This window comes from Lissotriton vulgaris, chromosome 7 (assembly GCF_964263255.1).
Source record: "Lissotriton vulgaris chromosome 7, aLisVul1.2, whole genome shotgun sequence".
Classification (NCBI taxonomy): Eukaryota; Metazoa; Chordata; class Amphibia; order Caudata; family Salamandridae; genus Lissotriton; species Lissotriton vulgaris.
The window spans coordinates 187,152,342-187,172,472 of record NC_141695.1 but is presented as its reverse complement, the minus strand read 5'-3'; positions in this window follow the sequence as shown (position 1 = coordinate 187,172,472).

Genomic DNA, 20,131 nt, shown 5'->3' with positions numbered 1-20,131 from the left:
TCCACGCAGATTCCGGAACTTTCCACCACAGAAATGTGAGGAAAATGCGTTTTTTTTCTCCAATTTCTTAGCTTTGCAAGGGATTCTGGGTAAGAGAACCTGGGGGTAGGCAGTCAAGTGACCCCATCCTGAATTTCCCTGGGCGTCTACTTTTCAAAAATATATAGGTTTGCTAGGTTTCCCTAGGTGCCGGCAGAGCTAGGGTTCAAAAACAAAAGGTAGTCTCTTTGCCCAAAAAGGTCACAATTTCACTGCAAAATTGAGTTGTGACCAAGTTGCGTTTTGCGCTGTTTCTTGTCGCAGGCACTAGTCAGACCCAGGCAAGTGAGGTAGCATTTTTTTCAGGAGACCTGGGGGAACGCTGGGTGGGTGGAAATTTGTTGATCCACACAGATTCCAGAACTTTCCACCACAGAAATGTGAGGAAAATGTGTTTTTCTTTCAAATTTCTCAACTTTACAAGGGATTCTGGGTAACAGAACCTGAGGGTAGGCAGTCGAGTCACCCCATCCTGAATTCCCCTGGATGTCTACTTTTCATAAATGTATAGGTTTGCTAGGTTTCCCTAGATGCCGGCAGAGCTAGGGTTAAAAAACAAAAGGTAGTCTCTTGGCCCAAAAAGGGCACAATTTCACCGAAAAATTGAGTTGTGACCACGTTGCGTTTTGCACTGTTTCCTGTCGCAGCCACTATGCCTACCCACGCAAGTGAGATACCATTTTTCTCGGGAGACCTGGGGGAACGCTGGGTGGGTGGAAATTTGTGGATCCACGCAGATTCCAAAACTTTCCACTACAGAAATGTGAGGAAAATGTGTTTTTTTTGTCAAATTCTTAGCTTTGCAAGGAATTCTGGGTAACAAAACCTGAGGGTAGGCAGACGAGTCACCCCATCCTATATTCCCCTGGGTGTCTACTTTTCAAAAATATATAGGTTTGCTAGGTTTCCTTAGGTGCTGGCAGAGCTAGGGCTCAAAAACAAAAGGTAGTCTTTTCCTCCAAAATGGGCAAGATTTCACTGGGAAATTGAGGTGCGTCCACGTTGCGTTTTGCGCTGTTTCCTGTCGCAGCCACTATGCCTACCAACGCAAGTGAGGTACCATTTTTTTCGGGAGACCTGGGGGAACGTTGGGTGGGTGAAATTTGTTGATCCACGCATATTCCAGAACTTTCCACCACAGACATGTCAGGAAAATGTGTTTTTTTTGTCAAATTATTTGCTTTGCAAGGGATTCTGGGTAACAAAACCTGGGGGTAGGCAGACGAGTCACCCCATCCTGAATTTCCCTGGGTGTCTACTTTTCAAAAATGTATAGGTTTGCTAGGTTTCCCTAGGTGCTGGTAGAGCTAGGACTCAAAAACAAAAGGTAGTCTCTTTGTCCAAAAAGCACAAGATTTCACTGGGAAATTAAGGTGCAACCACGTTGCGTTTTGCGCTGTTTCGTGTCGCAGCCACTATGCCTACCCACGCAAGTGAGGTACCATTTTTCTCGGGAGACCTGGGGGAACGCTGGGTGAGTAGAAATTTGTTGATCCACGCAGATTCCAAAACTTTCCACCACAGAAATGTGAGGAAAATGTGTGTTTTTTTGTCAAATTCTTAGCTTTGCAAGGGATTCTGGGTAACAAAACCTGAGGGTAGGCAAGGAGTGACCCCATCCTGAATTCTCCTGGGTGTCTACTTTTCAAAAATGTATAGGTTTGCTAGGTTTCCTTAGGTGCTGGCAGAGCTAGGGCGCAAAAACAAAAGGTAGTCTTTTTGTCCAAAAAGTGCAAAATTTTACCGGGAAATTGAGGTGCGACCATGTTGTTTGTTGCGCTGTTTCATGTCGCAGCCACTATGCCTACCCACGCAAGTGAGGTACCATTTTTTTTGGGAGACCTGGGGGAACGCTGGGTCGGTGGAAATTTCTAGATCCACGCAGATTCCAGAACTTTCCACCACAGAAATGTGAGGAAACTGTGTTTATTTTGTCAAAATCCTAGCTTTGCAAGGTATTCTGGGTAACAAAACCTGGGGGTAGGCAGACGAGTCACCCCATCCTGAATTCCCCTGGGTGTCTACTTTTCAAAAATGTATAGGTTTGCTAGGTTTCCCTAGGTGCTGGCAGAGCTAGGGCTCAAAAACAAAAGGTAGTCTCTTTGTCCAAAGAGCGCAAGATTTCACTGGGAAATTGAGGTGCGACCATGTTGCGTTTTGCGCTGTTTCGTGTCGCAGCCACTATGCCTACCCACGCAAGTGAGGTACCATTGTTTTCGGGAGACCTGGTGGAACACTGGGTGGGTGGAAATTTGTTGATCCAAGCAGATTCCAGAACTTTCCTCCACAGAAATGTGAGGAAAATGTGTTTTCTTTGTCAAATTCTTAGGTTTGCAAGGAATTCTGGGTAACAAGACCTTGTGGTAGGCAGTCGAATCACCCCATCCTGAATTCCCCTGGGTGTCTACTTTTCAAAAATGTATAGGTTTGCTAGGTTTCCCTAGGTGCCGGCAGAGCTAGGGTGCAAAAACTACAGGTAGGCACTTTGCTAAAAAAAGGGTCAATTTGTAACTGCAAAATTTAGGTTTTACCACGTTGCATTTTGCGCCGTTTCCTGTCGCAGGCACAAGGCCGACCCACACAAGTGAGGTACCGTTTTTATCGGGAGACTTGGGGTGATTCATATTTGTAAATCAACTGTTATTACCAATTGAGCTTTTGCGCATTTCTCCCTTTCAATGAAAGACATTGTGTAAAAAAAAAATAATTTTGAAAAATGACCAATAATTCTCATGCTAGTATGAGTATTCCCAATTTTGAAAATTAGCAATAATATACTGTTTCTGAACTCTATATTTTGTACCCAATTCAGAAATACATAGGTGTCTTTCATACAGATTTTTCCATGTATACATTTTCCAAGACAAAGTGCTCTATACCCAGTAAATGAAAAAATACCATTGCAAGTTGCTGCTCAGTTTTTGGATCTGGGTTCGTCGGGTTCTTGGTGAAACTACAAGTCCTATATATCCCCACAACCAGGAAGGTCTAACGAATGTAAGGGTATATTGCTTTCCAAGAGCTGTCAAAACTAGAAAAAGTTATAGGTGAAAACAATGAGACAAAAGGCTGTTTTTTTCAACAAATTTTCAGTTATTCCAATATTTAACTGTTAGTTTCTATAAAGAAACCTTCATGGATTTAGACAAATGACCCCTTTCTGAATTCAGAATTTTGTCTACATTTTGAAAATGTACAGCTTTCTAGGATCCATTATTGCTTTCAAACTCATTTCTACCATTAACTGGAAGGAGGTGGAAAGCTCTAAAAATAGCAAAAATAGGCTATGTCCCAGAAAAATGCCAAAACTGTGTGAAAAATGTCAAAAGACTGTCATTTCCTAAAAGCTGAGAAAATGGAGATTTCAGCCCCACAAACCCTTTTTTGATAACATTTTCAGGGAAAAACCCAGAGGCTTTCATTTGCAGCCCGTTTTTCCCATTTTTCTGAAAAAAACAAAAAAATCACTATATTTTGGTTAATTTCTGGGACCCCTCCAAGGTAATCCACAAACCCTGGGCGCCTTTAGAATCCACATGATGTTGGAAGAAAAGGAAGCAAATTTGGCGTGGATACCTTATGTGGTCAAAAAGTTACAAGGGCCTAAGCGCGCACTACCCCAAATCGCCAAAAAAGGGCTTAGCACAGGAGGGGAAAAGGCCTAGCAGCGAAGGGGTTAAGGTTACGGTTGAGGCCCCTTCTTTAGCTAAGGGTAAGATACCAATACTGTGCTTTCGAATGACATTTTTATAAATGAAAACGCGGAGTGGACTGCAAAAAATGTTAATCAGCTTCAGTGCCTTTTGCTTGGAGTGAGGCCTAGAGATAAAATAAAGATACAACTACATTTATGGTATTTAACCACTGTAAGAAGTTTATAGGATGCTTGCCTTTGGGGAATGAGCTACTGGAACAGGAAGATTCCTTTACATACTTCGGCATCAATCTTTTAACTAATCTATCATGGTATCTGCTTATTGATACTGCAACAAGAAACCACAGGCAGAGAGTTGGCTTACTTTACAGGAACATTGTGCATCCCACACCAAGCTTCTTGCACCTGCTCTGAAAGTCTATTCAGCTAAAGCTCCAGAAGTAGCATTGTATAGTGTGGAGCTCTGGGGATATGCCGACATCACGGGTATGGTGGAATCAGAGAATACATTTGTAAGAAAATGGGCTTCAATTCCAATCAGTATCCGCCGTGTGTCCCTAATCCATGAATATGGGCCTGAAAAGGGTAGCCCTCAAAGCCCCTATGCACCATCACTTGTATTGGAGAAGGAGCTGGGTTACTCTATAGCTGGTGCATTATGCAGCCGCTCTAGGTGAGTTAATTAAGATGGATAAAGCTAACAAAGTTCCATGGCTGTGTTCAATCAAGCAGCTATTGAAGTCGCTTGAATTTGGTGACCATGAGGCAACGAAAATTCCCTGGAAGAGCATGCTAAAGAACACTATTGGGTATACACCCTACAGAGGAAGGAGCTTAAAGTTGGAAGCACCATGTTGAGTGAGGAGTTCCTAGACTTCAAGTCCACGTATGGCCTAGAATAGTATTAGGACCTGTTAACTCTCCCGCTTGACAGGAAGTTATATCACCAGTTCAGAGTGAGTACACTTCCTGTGAAGGTGTTCCCTGCAAGCTGGATAGTTTCAGCTGGTGAGGACTGCCCATTTTGCAAAGGCCAAAATTAGACTGTTCCACACATGTTTTTGTATGCCCTGCTGATGCAAAGCTTCATTCTCCATGGATCGAACCAGTTTGTAGGCAGTTAGGCACCTAAGTCACTGGGTAGCACTAAGGATATTAAGATCAGATCCACTTCCTTTGTATGCTTGCATAGTTTAGAAATTCTTTGGCTTGATGTGGGCAAAAATAATGGCTGGTACTACTGTAATGTGATCTTAAGGTTTTAAAATATTTTGAAATTATGTATAATGACTGATTTTTCTTGCATTATGAAATTATTATAGGCAATTTTTAGAATAATTGAATTAATAGTATGTTGTCAAATTTGAGTGCTGGATATACTGCCAAATGTGGTTTGCTAATGTCGATATGGTGCTGCCATAATGAATGTGTGTTATTTATTGACCACATATATGACTTATACTGAAATACAATGATTAATAGCCCAAACCTCACTAAAAGGCAACTGAGCACTGTACTGTGTCAAAGGCAAGCACAAAGTTAACGACTAATAGGAGAGGTTGCTGGTTATAGCGTTGTAACTACATTGTGAGGTTGTGTTCTTTAATGAGGTGAGTCTTCAACTCTTTTCTTATACTGGAGCAGCGTTGGGAGGTCTTGATTGTTAGAGGAATGATGTTCTAGATCCTGGGTGTATAGATGGAGAAGGGTTGCCCTTCTTATTCTGCAGTCTGATGGTTTCCTGCCTGTGGGTGTGCCAAGAACCACCTGGAAAGGTGAGCCTGTCTGCAAGATAAGTGGGGTTGCTAGTCGTTGCGGCTTTGAAACCGATGCACCTGGCTTGAAGATGGTTCCGGATGGAAAGGGGAGCCAACAGAGTTCCATCTGGATGGTGGTGATGTGCTCAAATGTCTGCTGGCCCTGGATGAGACATGCTGCACATGTAGGATACCTCCAAGGGGTGCTAGAGTGGAGTCTGGGAAGCCATGGAGTTTCCTCCATCAATTGAATAAAATCCTCTGTTGCACAGTTTTCTACTTCCCCCTTTAAATACTTTGTTTCCAAAGAAGTACATTTTTTCCTTTTCGTTATAAAGGGCTAGATGTAGGTGGGCTAATACCGGTCGCTAACGGAAGAAAATCGGTAAATTTCCTGCTACGGACCGGTATTTAGCCCTTTGAGATGTAGGAGGCTGTATTTAAGGATTCGGTAATTTACTGATTCATTATTTTAAGGAATTGGTAAAATACTGATTCCTTAATTTAAGGAATCGGTAATTACTGAATCCTTAAATCCTATGTAGGGAGCGCTCAAGTGAGTGCATTGTTGGTTTAAGGATTCGTTATTTACCACGAACTACAAGTTGGTGGTAAATACTGAATACCTTTTAAAAAGCTATTTTGTGCTTTTTTAAAAGTGCCATGTGGCAGACATACATTACCTTAGGGCATGTATGTGCGCCACATGTGCACACATGCACGATTCAGGGGTGCAACTGGTTGTCAATGTGACACCCTGCCACCCTTGAATATGCTCCCCCTATTACAGATTCGGTATTTACCGGTAATAGTGAATGGCTTCCCATTCATTCTCATGGGTCTCCAACACGAATATCACTGAATCGGTAAAATTTACCGATTGTTTACCTACATTCCATTTACCGATTCTTAAACACCGAATCGGTAAAATTCGGTATTTAGGAATCACTAAATAGAAATTACCTACATCTAGCCCATAATCCATGAATCAGTAACACTCACCTTGAGTTTTCATCAATCAAACTAATGATGAAAGTGCTTTCTGAATATTATATGACATTTAAAATGATGCGTACAGGCATTGTAACTCTCCAAAGAATTCTACATTGCAGACAGTAAAGCATTATATGTATGCAAATCTCCATGCTCATTTCTTGCATGCATGCCTCTTATGTCTTAAAGGATCCTAGCATTTTACACTGTTCATGGAACAGGATTAAAAAAAAATTATTTGCATATGTTGCGTAAATGAATGTGTTGAAATCACTGAAGCCAAATGAATATGTAAAGCAAGTATATCATTTCCCTATTTATAGAAATCATTCCCAGCATTAAAGTTCTTCTGGGCACAAGCACTAACATTAGCAGTTCCACTTACCACTAGGGGTGGGAGGAATGAGGAAGAGTTGTGAGGACTTTGAAGTGAGGGGTGAAAAATGAGAACCAAGGCACGCAAATGTCTTAAAGATGTGGGGGCAGATTTACAAGCCCCTGGCGCCACTTTTGCGTCACTTTTCCCAAGTTATAAATGACGCAACAGTGATGCAAAGGCCTTGTAAATAAACCCCGTACAGTTTAGGAGATTACGTTTTGTCTTCTCTTGTTTACAGTTGAAGGGAGAAGGCGTGTTGAACATTAAGGGGTGGCGACTGAAAAAAGAAGTGCGATCATTGAGGAGTAAGGGATGAAAAGTGAGGGATAAGAAATAAGTGAAAGGGAATGGGAACCGAGGAGTGAGGGGAGAGGGATGAGGAGTGAGGCATGACAATGATAAGAGGTGCAGTATGAGGGGTGAGATCTCAGATATATGGAGTGAGGGTTGATTAGCACAGGTGTGTTTAAAATTGGGCCACTTGCTTTGGCATAGTTACATGAAATTTTGCAAAAATATGTAAAATTACTTAAAATGCAAAACCATCCTACAGCACTAAACTTTAGCACAAAATGCATCATTGTGTCCATTTTGGCAACAAGGATACTTTTCACTCAATAAAATAGTTCTAAAACCACAAGTACCATGAACAATAGTTGCCTTCATACTGGCCGTTTGTGCTGTTCCCATGTTCCTGTACTAAACATTTGTTGTGATTGTGACCTAAATATGCAATGTGGTGTTATTTTGTGGAATTTCACATAATAAGCATAAAGTGAAATTCACATAATTATGCAAGATTATGCAGGCGTAACTGAAAGTTTGCTTGGTCTTAATTCTTAGTGAGTGAAGGTGGAATAAAGGATGAGGACTGAATGATGAGATGTGAGGGGTGATTAGCGGGGTATGAGGGAAGGGCAGAGACCGGTTAGTACTAGGATACGCAAACGAGGGATGTTGGATGCCGGAAGATGCTGTCTGTACATTCATGGACTTCACCATATATTCCTTTTAGTGATCAAAATAGAAGTGAGAAGTGGTGATCTGTGAGGGATGAGGACTGAAGTGCAAGGATTGAGCCATGAGATTTGAGGAGTGAGGAATGAGAGGTGAGCAAGGATGAATGAGGACTGAGGGATTATAAATGACTAATATGAGGTGAGGGGTAAAGAGCAGAGCAGGAGGAAGGAATAATGAGAAATAACTAGCAGGGCAGGGAGGGATGAAGGCTGAAGAAGGAGGAGAGAGTAAGGAGTGAGGGATAGCAACTGAGGGGAGATAAATGAGATTGAGAAGTGAGGTGGGAAAGATAAATAGTGAGGGATGAAAGGCGAATGAGAATTGAGGGATTACGACTCACAGATGAGATATAAGAAGAGATGGTTAGTGAGGAATGATAAGTGAGTAGTAAGAAGTGAGGGATTATTAGTGAAATTTGAGGGCTGTTAAGAAAGTGATCATCACTGACATATGAGGGCGGAGGAGTGATAAGTGAGGAGTAGTGGATGCAGAGTGATCACGAGCAATGGTGGCGAGGAGTGAGGAATGAAGGTTGAGGACTGGGGGATGAATAGTGATAAATGAAGGTGTGGATAAGGGGTTGAAGAGAAGAAGTGAGGAATGGGAAGTACCGAATGACAAATGAGCAGTGTGGGTGAGGAGTGAGCAGTGGTAGATGTGGACTAAGGAATGAAGAGTGAGGGATCTTAAGTGAGGTATGCGGAGCGAGCCGTGTGGTATGGGGGCTGAAGCTAAGCAGGAGCAATGAAGTGAGGAATGAGGGATGAGATGTATGGAATGATTAATGAGGAGTGAGAGAAGGGGAAAGGTGGATGAGGAGTGAGGGACTATTAGTGAGTGATGATTAATGAGAGGTGAGGGATGAGAAGGGAGGGATTATTATTGGACAATAAGTATTGAGGGCAATGGGGTGAGGGGTGAGGGTTGAAAAGTGAGCGATGCAGCATAAGAAATGAGGACTGATGGGTGAGGAGTGATGATGTGGATTGAGGGATGAGGAGGTAAGGATGATAAATGAGGGATGAAGGAACAAGGCCTGTCCATCACATGTCACTCATAGTAGCCTCTGCAAGCCAGCTTGAATGATGACATCCCACTATAAGTATTCCAAGACTGCTTCTTGGCAGCAGAGGGCCCATATGCGTCACTGGAGATATCTTAAGCCTGCCCTCTCCTGCAAATAGAGTTCCTAGAACTCCCTAAAGGTTATTATGCTTTATACCCTCAGATTACTTCATTTAAACTACATTACTTGGTGGTGGAAACACATTGAACCACCTCCAGCATTGTTGTTGCTCTTTTCAGCAGAAGGCACCAAAGGTCTATAGAGCTGGGGTAAGGGATAGTGAGTGAGTTAAGACAAGGACAGTGCATTTATAGAAACCACCTGTAGGCACTGAGCTAACATATACCTGCATTGTGTAAATCGGAAACCCAGTGATTCACACAGAAAAGAGGGAGTCTACTTGAAGGCCTTCAATCTATAAACTGGTGATTGAACTCTAGGAGAGACTGGAAGAGAATTCCAAGGTCAGGGCCCATGTTTGTATTCAACCGTAGTCTGACCTGTAGAGCAGTGTTTTCCAAACTGTGAGTCAATCTCAAGCCGTTTTTTTGTTGCGAAAGTCAATATGTTAAATAGAGATGCCTTTAAATTCTGTATTTATCTTGTAACATGTGCTGTGTTTCAAAGACAGGGAGGTCAAATTTTCAGGCTATGTCTTCAGAAAAATAGCTGCTTATGTTTTGACATGGGGATTGGTGTTTACAAACACCTCTCACTTTGCATTCAGAGAAAAAAGGTAAAGAAAATAAGGTCAAAATCTTGCTGGGGTACAGAGACTGTGAAAGGAAAGGTTGTAGGAAAGGAAAAATTAAGCACATTTTTTTGTAAATCTGAAGTGTGATGAAAACAAAGATTTTGATAGGATCCAAAGAAATCACTTTACTTGGTGATTCACAAAGGATATATATTCACTGAAATCAGATTTCTACACATAATGTTTTTGTGTGCCGTGGAGCTTTATAAGTAAAACTATATGTTTATGCAAATTGAGTGTACACTGCGATGGAAAATGTGCTATCTGTAAATGACAGTGTACTACCACAAATTATAAAATCTCCTGCCAGATGTCCATTAAAGCTAGATGTGTCTCGAAAGTTTTTTGATTAAAAAAAAGTGTGTCATGGTTCTAAAACATTTGAGCAGCACTGCCGTTGAGGACAAAGTTGACCAAGGCAACACGTACTTTGATTGACAAACTATGGGTCCTGGCATCTTGCGATGGATATTATTAGTTCTGTGAATTAATGAGATCTATGCACTTGATTAACCATGCCGGGATCCATAGCATTGGTGTTCTCAAAAGATAAATTGACTGCTGATGGTATACCAATGTGCATCAGATCAGTGCACAGTACTGTTGGAAGAATGGAGTGCCAGCGATGCTGCTCTTTTCCTGTCTAGAGTGATGAGATCAGGGATAGGCAGCAGGTACCTGCATGGCTCTGGTCTCCCTCCATGAAGAGAATGTCTGCCATCGCTGCAGACAACTTAGATAGATCCACTGGCCATTCTATAGGAAAAGGCCATAAGGTTGTGATATCGGATCTAGACCCTACTAATATGAAGACACTTGTGCATTATTGAAAGGAAGTCATCAACTTGTAATCACACAAGTGAGCAAAATTATCTATAAATTGAATAAACTAGATCAGAGGGGTGAGCCACCAGAGACTTCACACAAAAGGCTATGCACCAGTATATTTAGAAAAATGATAAACCTGAAGTCCTAAGTTTGGCTGTAGATTTACACATTTGTGGAATTCACAAAGCATTTTAATAATACTCCTTGAAAGCTGTTACACTCATAGTTTTCTAGAAGAGGTGCTGGAAGGATTTTTTGGATTTTCCAATTGCATTTCGGCAACGTAATTTCCTTGTGAGACATTGAACCAGTTGTAAAATTGTTCACCCAAAAATACTTTTTGATTTTTTTAATTTGGTCTTTTATTGTTTTGTTAGACCTGTCAGCCTTAGGGTGGTCTTCCCCCAAACATTTTGCTTTTGACCACCATGTTTTGCTGAATCTTTTTGTTGGCCTTAGGACTCTGAGCAATTCACCACTGCTGTCCAGCACTAAAGTGCATGTGCTTCCTCCCTAAACATGTGTGTCATTGGTAAGAACCTGATGGGCATATTTAATTTACCCTTAAGTTCCGTATACAGTGGTATACCATACACTCAGGGCCTGTAACTCAAATGTTGCTAGTGGGCTTGCATCACTGATAGTGCCTCCCACACATGTAAGCCTTCAAGCCTGTCTCAGGATTGCCATTGCAGGGCCTTTGTGTGCAGTGTACTGTCACTTCGGCTTGGCACTTAAACTACTTGCCACGCCTTAAGCTCCCTTTTTACTACATATGCGTCACCTTTAATGTTGGCCCTTGGTTGCCCTAAGGGCAAGGTGCTATATAAGTAAAAGGTAGGACATGTACTTTTATGTTTGACATGTCCTAGTAGTGACAAGCAGCTAAATTAGTGTTTCACTACTGTGAGGCCTACTCCTCTCATAGGTTAGCATTGGGAATTCCCTTATGCACTTTTAAGTAGCAATTCCTGATCATAAATGAGTAGCTACTTCATGTTTTATGTCTTTGAAATGGTAATAAAAAATCCTCCTTACTGATGAAGTTGGATTTAACATTACTGTTTTAGAAATGCACTTTTAGAAAGTGGACAATTTGCTGCACTTACTGCTCTGTGTGCCTTGCAGCCTGTCTCCAATACACGTCTGGGGTGGGAGACAGCAACCCTTTGTGCATTCCCTCTAGACAGCCACAAACACAGGAAGGATAGGTGTGTCTGAGTACCTACCTACATACATCTGTATTTTGATCGCCCTGCGTGGGCAGAATGGAAGGGAGGGGCTAACACTTTGCTGAAGAGATAGTGCCCTGTCTGTTCATAAAGGGCTGATTTACCCCAATTGATAGCCTGCCAGAGGGGGCTGTATTGAAAGGAAGATGTGTGCATTTCAATGAGCTGCTTTGAATTCACCCCCACATCAGAGGAACTTTCGGCTATGAGTACTGGGTCTCTGACCCCCTAAAATAACACACTACTGGACTTGTAACTGAAGTTCTGCCAGAAGAACTGCTGTGCTGCTTAAAGAACTCAACTGAACTGCTTATCTGGAAGGCCTGCTTTTCTGCTTGCTGCCCTGATGCTTACTGCTCTCTGACTTTGCAGAAGGGAAGATGGAGTCTTCCCTCACTCCATGTGTGTTCCAAGGGCTTTATGACTTGCCTCCTGTTGTTTGAGATTCAGGGATATCAAAGTCTCTACCCCTGCTTCTCTGCCTGGCTCGCTGGAGGCGGTCTAGAATATTGCAATACGAATTTCAACGCATCTCCTGTCTGCGTGTAGCAGAACCAGTGCTTCAACCCATTTCCTAGAGTGCAATTGGCGCATTGAATTGGAACCAGCGCTTTGCCTCCCGAGATTGACCCATCAGACAGCATATCACCATGGTTGCAGCTTGGAGAGACTAAAGCATCCCCACAAATGCAAAAAGAAACCTGGCGCATCGCTCAACGCCACATGACTCTGGCACTTATTTACGGAACCGATGCATTGCCATCAGCACATGGAAAAAATTGACCCATCCTCGACTTGCGGGACCTTCATCAATGCATTTCATGACGCAGCTCACTGTTGTGACCAGGCAAGGTACTTTGTTCACTGAGGCCTGCACGGATCCTGTAGCCGGTCGGGCCCCATCGTGGTGGGCCCAAAGTTTGACTTTGTACCTGGTCTAGTGCGACCTCATGTGACCCCTAAAGTAATATTTACTTCTAAGTGCTATTTTTCACCTATTCTCTTGAAATTCAATAGCTCACCTTCTATACATTGGATTTTGCACTAACAATTTGCACATTGCCTCTTTAGATACGCCTGACTGCTATGTGTCAAGCTACCAGAGGGTGAGCACAGGCTATCTTTTAGTGTGTATTTAGCTTACCCTGACAAGAGCGGTGGTTTCTACCTGGCCTGGGTGCATTCCTGAGCCAACAAGGAATCCCAGTGCCAACATGTTTATTCTTTTTCTCCACAGGGAAAACATTTTTCCACATGGAGAAAGCCTTTCCAATCACCAAACTTCAAAATGACTAAACTTCAAATCAAATCAAGGATTTATATGAACTACTGGTTATAAGAGTAGCCACAAAAGGTGTATGCAAATGTTTTTACACCAGCAGTTATATGAACTACCCTATATTTGCACTTCTCAATATTTGTGAATTTCACCTAAGTTCTACTTCACCTAAGCAACTATTTTTTTTTGCCTTTTGGGAATACATTTCCCTGCTATGCAAGAGCATTGTCACCTTAACCAAACCCACCCAAGGTGAAACAAGACGTATTTTCAGTAACTTTACCTTTTGTGGGATTTTACAACTGTGAAATGAACGCTGACTTTTTTTTTTGTTTAGTTTTGGTGACATAAATTATCACAAAAGCCACAATTTACACAAATGTGGAGCAGGGTAAATCTTTCAGTATCGTTATGTAGTTTCTACTGAAAAAACCTCTGCAACCTCATAATTCATAACAGATCAAAACTGAGAATTATAGCGCATCTCTCACCACATGTTATATGCATTGGATGTACTTTGTGTGACCCTCCATGCCATTGGCAGTGGAGTGGTCCAACAACGCAAGCGTAAGCCAGTACCTGCTGCTGAGTAATAATCTTGTAAAGGTGCTGAATACCCAACCACAAAATGTTATGTTATGTTATGTTATGTTATGTTATGTTATGTTATGTTATGTTAAAACATTCTTATAAAGCTCACAAACACCGATTGGTTTCATGGCGCTGCTCTAGGTGGTGCCGAGCCCTGCAGAATTACTCGTATGCTTGCCTAACAGCCAAGTCTTTAGGAGTTTTCTGAAGCTTAGGAGATCGGTGCAGGATCTGATTTCAGAGGGAAGGGAGTTCCAGAATCTGGGTGCCAGTATAGCGATCCTACAGCCACCCTGATGCTTCAGTGTGAAGGAGGGTATTGTCAGGAGGTGGAAATGAGCAGAGCGCAAGTTGCGCAAGGGTATGTGCCTTTGAATAAGGCTATTGATGACATCGGGACTCTTGCTGTTCATGGATTCGAAATAAGGGAGCCTACCTTAAAGGCGCATCGCTGGAGGATGGGGAGCCAGTGCAGCTTCCTCGTGAGGGGGTGACATGTTCCCACCTAGTTTGCTGAAAGATCAGTCTAGCCGCCTGGTTCTGCACCAGTTTTATTTGTCTGGGTAAATAAAGTGGGATGGCAAAGTATAGAGTGTTGGCATAGTCTATATGAGATATTACTGTGGCTAGAGAACCCTGTTTCAGTGCTTCCCGAGTGAGAAATCTGCCGATCTTTCTTATCTTCCTTAACTAGGAGAAGCAGGTTGAAAATACTGAACCAATACTGAACCAATTTGAGTCTTCATTAAGAGCTCACTATTCATTGTTCCACTTAAGGCTCTTAGCAGAGAGCCACATGTGTCTACAGACCTCATCTACGGCCTGGCACAGCGGTGTGTACCCTCAACTAGATGGAGTGTGCATTTTCCTGGGAGTCTGCCCCCTTCATTGAGGCCTCATCCAAGGCTGGGCACAACTGTGTGTACTGTACCCCCTCCTAGATGGAGTGTGCATTCTGCTGGGAGTCTGCCCCCCCAATCATTGAGAGTGAGACCTCATCTAAGGCCAGGCACAGATGTGCGCACCCCTAAGTAGACAGAGTGAGGATTCTGTTGGGTGTCCTCCAACCAGATTAAGAATTCATCATCGGCCGAGCGCAGCTGTGCGTACCTCAAACTAGATGGAGTGAGTATTCAACTGGGTGTCCGGTCTCCTCATTGAGACCCCATCCATGTCCGGCCACACCTGTACTCACCCCCAACCAGATGGAGTGAGTATTCTGCTGGGAGTCCGTCCCCCTCAGTGAGACCTCACCCAAGGTCGGGCACAGCTGTGCATACCCCTAACTAGATGGAGTGTATATTTTGCTGATAGTCCGCCCCCATCATAGAGACTTCAACCAATGCTGGTCATAGGTGTGCATACCCACAACTTGATGGAGTAAGTATTCTGCTAGGAGTCAGGCCCCCTCATTGAGGACAATGGAGCTCCCTGCATTGACCATAAGCTTGTTAACCACATTAATAAATTGTTCTTATACATTTTAAACCCATTGGTAGTCCACTGATGATCAGTGCCTGAACACAGCCCAAGTGTCTCTTTAGAGACTTTAACAGAAAATTCCAAATGAAATAGACCAATGTGTATGTTAATTACTTCATCTAATCTCAGGAAAATGAAGTTTCAGTAACCGCTAAAATGTTAACAACTGGACAACATATACATTAAACCCTCCTCTGCATGAGAACAGAGTAGAAATCTAGAGATTTCTAATGCTTTGATCTGTTGTTAATTAGTTGGACTATAATAGACCGTGCACACAGGGGACAGAGTCAATCCATGGAGGAAGATGACCCCTTCTTGTTGAAGCTCCAGCAACCTGTGAGAGAAGTGAGGTCCATACATGAAACATTATACACAAATGCATGTCTCAGTTAGGGCAAGACCAGAGAAAACTAGAGCATTGTATGAAAGGCAACACTTAACCTCAATGCCCACTCTGTGGATGCTCACAGGTTTCGCCCTTCCCCTCAAGGCCACAATGCAGGCGGACGGGTCTCCTGCCTGCACCAGCATCGGAAAAGAGAAGAAGTGAATAGCCCTATCCCTGACAGAACAAGAGGGCTTTCTGTGTGCCCAGCAGTGGTGGGACTCATGAGTGAGGCCAGGCGAATGTCACCAAGGTGGGGATGCAGCAAGACTGGGCAGTCTTCCTCTCAAATACTGGAAACTGATGATTGGACTCAGATCCATTTCGATACTTATCTCAATCAAAGCAAATCCCCTCCTGAATGAAAATAAGACCATTAACTGGTAAGGACTCTATGATATGCAACCAATGGATTGCCAAGATTAGTCTTAACACTCATATCCGTTTTGCCCCTTCAGGAAATTTACACAGCCACACAAAGGAGGGTCCATGTAGTCTACTGTTGCTTCTGCTGCTATTCCGGTGTGCCTTCCCCTATGACCCTCCTGACTGACGAAGAGTGAGATCTTTTCATATGTCCAAACTCCTGATCCTTTTTATTTTTGGAGTTTTATATAGTGCGAAAACGACATGAAAGTAGAAGGATGCTTTACATGAGCATCAATTGTGTTACAGATGGACACATTCATTTTTGTTAGGCATGGGGAGATTAAGTGATCTGCTCAGAATCACAGGATGTTGAGCGTCCCTGCTGAGACTCGAACCCAGTTTCCTAGCTTTGAGGATGACCGCCCTAGATGTTAGGCTACATCTTCTCCCCACATCCTCTCTTTTATGCCGCGGCCACTCGATATCTCGTAGTGGAGAATGAGGGATAGGTGTTCTGTAGATGTTACATTTTCCAAATCAGAGGCCCTGGGCCGCAGGAACATGAGCAGTGGGTCGAGCCTGGTTATTTATGTTTACCAGTGCACGTGAGGCTGATGGCCCACAAGGTTCATCTGAATAAGGCACTTTTAAAGCACATAGACTTTTGTTACAGAGCTTCTTTATTTGAGGATCCCATTTTCCTCTTGCCCACCCCTTCACATTTTAACCACACTTGAGTATATTGCGTTGTAACCCTGACCAATAATCTCACTGTGGTCACCTGAGAACTGCTTTTTACTGAAGTGTTGCTGGGTACAAAAATGACTGGTGACCCTGCAGTACAAGCAGTCTCCATGAAAGACATCCTCAAAGACATCCTTGGAGTGGGCGACTGGCTTGGCTTCATGAAGAAATCTGATCTCATGATAGAACTGAAGACACCTTACACCGTCAAGATGTGAAAATATCTGACCTCATGTTAGAAATGAAGACACTGAGGGCAGAAAGAGGATCCTGTCATTGCAAAGCAGAGGTAGTTTAGAGGAAGGTCAACACAATTGAAAACCAATTGGAAAGAGCACATTCCACGGACCCTGACATCTGGCACCTGCAGCAAAAAGTGGTTGACCTGAAATACAGAGCATGATGCGACAACATCCGAGTGTATGAGAATCCAGAGAAGCTAGAGAATGACACACAAGAATTTTTCTGATGCAAGTCCTCCTCTGCCTCCTGGCCTTGGACGTCTCTCCACCACTGGAACTGCAGAGGCTTCCACAAATCCAAACCCAGAGGTCAACCAATGGAGACATAGAAAAACCCCAAATGATCATGGCGTGGACACAAACAGGCTTGGCAGGTCCTATTGGTAGCATCTAAGCATGATCTATATGAGATGGAAGGTTTTAAATTCATATTCCCGCAGATTTTGTAGTGAAAACAAATGCTAGAAGGAAAGCTCTCCTTTCCAAGCTCTGGACATATGATATTAAATAAAATCTCTTTGAACCGGTGACAATGTGGGTCATGATGGATGGAATGTACAGACATTACAAGAAACTTGCAGGTCTGGACAGCCTGGAAAATTTGAACATGGACACTGAATCTTAACCACAAAAAAGACAGCACCTCATAGCATGAATACAAGTAATCTCAATGTCCTGGCAGACCACAGGATTGCCCCGTCAGGAACCAGATGGAGAGAAAAAGTGATTAGGACAGTGGAGCGATCACACAATACAAATCATGCAACAAATTCAGATCACTCTTGAAAATGATGACGCAGTCGGAGGCAGAGGCTGACATATAACTCCCTACTGGCTGCTAACCGGGCCATATTAATGTCCCACAGACATGAAAATACTCGTGCCATACTGGTGTTTTCCTTTATTGTCAACGGAGGCCGAAATAGATGGATAAAGGCCCTATCTTGCAGCTTACCGACCAACTATCGGAATTTCCACCGTTAACAGAGGAGGATTTCAGCAGGCTGGCATGTGGGATCTCCTCGGGCTCGCCTTTAGACCCAGTCCCACATAAGATCTGGGAAGAGTATGAAGAGGAACTTTTCCCTACTCTTCGCCTAATTTGTAATCAGTCCCTGGCCAGTGGCACTGTCCCCTCTCACTGGAAACAGTTCTTGGTATCCCCGCTGCTGAAGAAGCCTTCCCTGGACCCTGAGTGTTCAAAAAACTACAGGCCGATTTTCCTGCTACCTTTCCCTGCAAAAATTGTTGAGCGCATGGTTAGCACTTCCCTTTCCAAACATCTGGAGCAGCATCAGCTGTTGGAGGAAGTACAATTTGAATTTCGGCCGGCCCATGGGACTGTAACGGCCTTGGTGACCGCTGTGGACGAGCTTCAAAGGCGTGCAGACAGGAGTCAGGCAGTAGCACTGATCCTGCTTGACCTGTTTGCCGCCTTTGACACGGTGAACCACGAAATCCTTCTGAGAAGACTGAGTGAGGTTGGATTGAGTGGGTGCGCCCTGCGATGGTTTCGATCCTTTCTGCAGGATAGATAGCAGGCTGTGTCCCTTCCCCCTTTTCAATCCGCTTTCTCCTCTGTGCCGTATGGAGTTCCTCAAGGTTCGGCAATCAGCCCTATTCTGTTCAATCTTTCCCTAAAACCCTTGATGACGGTTATCAAATCTCATAAGATTGATATTATAAACTATACTGACGATACTCAGCTTATTCTCTCTTTTGAGAGTGTGGACTCAATGCCGCTGGAGGTGTTTCACGAGTGCCTGCGGGATGCGGCCGGCTGGCTACAGAATAATTCCCTACAATTTAATGCTGGCAAGACCGAGGTGCTCTTCTGTGCAGGGAACAGGATTCCTCATTAATTCCCTGGTAATTTCTGGCCTCCTGAAACATCGATCAAGGTGCGCCCAGTTAAAACTGTCCGCAATTTGGGTATTATGCTGGACAATAAGCTTTCCATGGAAGCGTAGGTTACGAAAACAACCACCTGTTGCTTTGCAATTATCAGGTCCCTTCGGAAGATCTTACCTTTCTTACCCTTCCATGCGCAGGCTTTAGTGGCTAGATGTACTATCTTGAGTAGGCTCGATTACTGCAATGCCGTCTTACTTGAATCCCCTGGCTTCCTGTTGGATAGACTCCAAATAATCCAATCAGCTGTAGCTAAGTTAGTTTTAGGGCTGCCACGAAGATCATCTGCATCAGCAGCTATGGCGGAACTACACTGGCTTCCCCTGAGGCAAAGAGTTAAATTCAAGGCCCTCTGCCTCGTCTTTAAGGCTCTCCATGGGCTAGGACCCAATCTGCAATCTAAATTTGTTTGGTACACTCCCACTAGGCTGCTTCTCTCCTCATCGGCTAGATTGGTGAGAGTACCTAGGTTTAAAAAAGCTAGGTCTGGTGGAAGATCTTTTGGGGAGGCAGCGGCCAAACTGTGGAACAGCCTCCCATGGGAGATTAGGCACATCAGGGAGCTTCTCCCTTTCAGAAGAAGCGTAAAAATGTGGCTATTTCCTAAGGCCTAGTTCCAGTTGCTCGCCAGACACCCCCTCCTCCCCTCATGTTAGCCATCAGTGCCAGGATCCCTGCAAGGGGACAGTGCGCTTTATAAGCCAAATAAATAAAATTAATATTAAAGAGGGGCTTGGTTAGGAGAATGTTTAGCTGCAGGGGCCCCCAGATAAAGCCTAGTGCTAACACCTTTCGGAGAACCCGCTCAAAGAGTAGCATTATAGCTATGTTATTGAAGAAAACTCCAATGCCCAGCAATACAGTCTTGGATGAATGAGGGAAGGAGATACAAATCTGCTAATCCAAGGATGGGCAACAAGGTAGTTGGCATGGGATCAATCAATGCCCCAAATGGGAAGAGCATTGCTTTTCTGCTGTGACTTAACAAAGTCATCACTAATCTGGGTACCACAAATTTGATTCTAGGGGAGATTGGAAATTGGTCCTATGGACCAGACTGTGCTGCTTGGCCTAACAATAACAAATAAATCTCTGTTTTGAGAGACATTGAAAAAAAACATGGATTCCTACAAAAATCAAACATGGAACATTCCTATTGTTCAAATGTTCCAGCTACCCAATAGAGGTTATATTACTTCCTGATCTCCCAGCCAGTGACCCCGCATGTCCTGGACTGTGACAATTTACAGAGCCCCCTTTCCCCCCTGCCTCTTCCCTCAAATCATGCTCTTTTCACAAACACCTTGCCTGAAGCTTTCAGAAAAGCGGCAAGAAAATCATGGCATCCTAAAATCTCACACTACAAAATGGCCAGTGAAAAAGTCCAACTGAAATATAATTT